The sequence below is a fragment of the Cucurbita pepo genome, chromosome 12 (assembly GCF_057944985.1).
Source record: "Cucurbita pepo subsp. pepo isolate OVF chromosome 12, ASM5794498v1, whole genome shotgun sequence".
Classification (NCBI taxonomy): Eukaryota; Viridiplantae; Streptophyta; class Magnoliopsida; order Cucurbitales; family Cucurbitaceae; genus Cucurbita; species Cucurbita pepo.
Genome location: NC_141809.1, coordinates 8,542,780 through 8,545,954, shown reverse-complemented (window position 1 = coordinate 8,545,954; position 3,175 = coordinate 8,542,780). Strand labels below are relative to the sequence as shown.

At 47.5% G+C, this 3,175-nt stretch overlaps 1 pseudogene; it reads left to right on the top strand.

Moving 5' to 3' along the window:
- Positions 1 to 201: 201 nt before the first annotated feature.
- Positions 202 to 2,792, top strand: LOC147789952 ((R)-mandelonitrile lyase-like pseudogene; annotated as a pseudogene).
- The last annotated feature ends 383 nt before the right edge of the window (positions 2,793 to 3,175 follow it).

The following is a 3,175-nucleotide window of genomic DNA, read 5'->3' as shown; positions in this document are numbered from 1 at the left end:
TAGTTATTGAGTTTACTGTTCAAGAAAGCCAGAAAGAATGAGTTAAGATGAAGGAGCGATGCAATGAAACCGTACGGGGAAGGTGATAAAGTAGTTATTGAGTTTTGACTGTTTTAAAGGAGAAAGAGAAGGGGAGGGGCGAAGAAGCGAGACTGGAAAGGAAAGGAGAGGGGCGGTGTTCCGTACGTAAAGCCTAATCTGATGACCCAATCAGTCTTCCTCACCACTCTCATGGAGGTGCTTTCGACTCCCCGGTGCAAGCCTGAACCTCCGAAGACGGCGTCCCCAATGCCCGAGGCCGGGTTCTTGACGGCAGTAGTGCTATCAATGCCGGGTTCTATAGTCGAGCCGATCAATAATTCTACGGAAGGTCAGGTCAGGGGTGAATTGGGACCTCCGAGTGGTGAACCAGTCCTATGAGTGGGTTGAGAGGGCTATCTTAGGTTAGGCCGGAGCTCAAGAATTGGCAATCGGCAGTCAGAGACGGGCTATTGGAAGCCGGTGTTGATCCCTATAATGGTTTGACTTTGGATCATTCAGTGGGTACCAAGATTGGTGGTTCGACATTCGACAGTTCTGGTCGTAGACACAGTGTTGCTGATCTCCTCAGCTATGCGAAAGCTTTGAATATGAGAGTGCAGTCTATGCAAGCTATGCAAGTGTTGAAAGAATTCTTTTAGCCTCTTCTTCGCGGATCGAAGCAATCGGTAATTGGGGTTGTTTTTCGCGACCAAAGAAAGAGGGCCATGCAATGCAAAGGGAGAGGATCACCTCTGTGCTGGGGCTCTCGGAAGCCCACAGCTTCCGCTTCTGAGTGGCATTGGACCGAGGCCGTCCCTCTCATCGTGGGGAATTCCTCTGTCTCATCACTTGCCTTATGTCGGACAGTTCCTCTATGAGAACCCCCGAAATGGCATCTCAATTGTGCCCCCAATCCCATTGGAGCACTCTCTGATACAAGTCGTGGGCATAACCAATTCAGGGACAGGGGCTTACCTTGAAGCAACTTCCAATCTCATACCTTTTGTCTCCCCGGCTCGCTCTCTTTTCATTCGGAACCCAGCTTCACCACTCTATCTCACTGTGGCTACCCTGATGGAGAAGATTACTGGGCCACTCTCTGTTCACTCCGGTTGCCATCTACAGATGTCAGGGTTAACCCAATTGTACGGTTCAACTACTTTAGTAATCCGGGTGATGTATGTGGAGCGGTGTGTGAATGGCACCTGCAAGATCGGTGATGTACTGAGGAGCCGTTCCATGGAGGATTTCCAATTCAGGGAATGGTTTGTTTGGGGGCCGAGATTGAAGATACGTGGGGCCTGCATTGCCCGTTGATCAATCAAATGATCGGCTGATGGGAGAGTTTTGCCCGCAGTGAGTACTATATGGCACTACCATGGTGGATGCCTTGTGGGCAAGGTAGTTGATCGCAATTTCTGGGTTATTGGGATTGATGCTTTCCGAGTTGTTGATGGTTCGATATTCACTGTATCACCAGGGACCAATGCCCAGTCCCCTCTTTTGATGCTTGGACGGTCAGTGTCTTTCTTGTTATCTGAATGCTTCAGTCTTTTTGTTGGTTTGTTAGAGTTGACTACTTACCCTGTTGTGCCAAAAGGAACTATAAGCGGACTTTGCTGCGAATCTGCTAGCCATTTACCAGTATTTCCTCTTCTGCTTCTGTTTTTGGGTTTCTTCTTCTCCTTTCCCCTTGTGAACACAATCAAATCCGAACAAATAAGAAATTGGTGATTCTCTCCAACCAATTAAGAAAAAAGATTGAAAAGACCCTCTCGGGTTTCTCTTTCATTTGCCAGTTCCAAATCCGCATTGTCAGTCAACTGCTGCACCATTTTTCTTACAGGATGCCAAGTTAAAGAAGATAAGGCGAGTGAATAAGGTCCGAAACCCAATAAAACATTTATGCTCGTGGCCGGACCGGAAAAAGATGTGGGAGCAATGGCACTCGATCACAAACCCTCTCTTTCCCTTTCTGTAAATTACTTGGTATTTTTGTCTTCTTCGCCCTTCCCTGTCCAGCTCAAGCTGATTAAAAAAACGGATTTGTTTCGGAAAGCGTTCCGCCCCTCAGTCTTGGACATTTTGGCGGGACTTTCCCTGCCCTACATTCCAGTCACGAATCCAAAACTTCTCGCTCCCACCGGCCGGCTCTTCCCTTTGGCTACTCTCAAAAAGGTACTGACGCTTCACACCCCATCTCGACGAAAATCAGGAAACTTATTGCAACTACATCAAAAACCGAGAAAAAAAGACGTGAACGGCCCCTTTCTTGGAACTAATTCATAGGGATAGGGGGCAACGTGTGATATATCAAAATATAGAAGAAGAAAAGATATGCAGCATCCACTTGGTGCTCATAATATCTTTCTCGATGTTTTTTGTATAAGGGATTCTTTCTCGGAAGGGAGCTAGGCAGATTTAGATCGATCGAATCTACTGACTAATTGGTTTAGCTTATCGATGTCCTTGAGTCCAATGAGGATAAAGAGGATGGATGGCCCGGCTTCTTTAGCATTTTATAGGAGTGGATAACAGCGGGAAAAAGGATGAAGTATTAGCGTTAGCGTGAGAGAGCAGAAAATGACACTAAACAAAACAGAAAGAGAAAGGCATAGTGTAGTTAAGGGGGACTCATCACGAGTATTTATTATTATACTCAACGCAAGCATCACTAAGGTCATAATATCTTTCTCCGGCAAAAGTCGAATAACAGAAGTATGAAAAAGAAAGGGGGACCCATGTGAAGCAGACCAGCAACCAGATATTACCAAAGGCAAGAACGGTCCGCACCAGTATGGGGGCAGGGTATTTAGGCTCCTCCCTCTCGTACGCCACCGGTTAGGTAAGAAACAAACTCAGGGTTGGGGGAGAGTGGAAAGAATCCGGTCAGATTTAGCCGGGACGTGCTAGCCGCCCTCGGGGCACGAGATTCCATTCCGGTTTCCGAGGCCCAGAAGCTCGAAGCATCCCAGCTATGAAGATGAAGAGACACTCCTAGTTACCAAGTGGCCCGTTTGGTTGATGATTCGTTCACCCGCTTGCTCGCTTCCAACACAAGCACGCTATCCTTTGTTCGCCCTCTACCACACGGAACGGCTCCCCTCAAAAAAAGGGGCACTTAGACGCCCTAGGTCCATTAAAACCTTTTCTC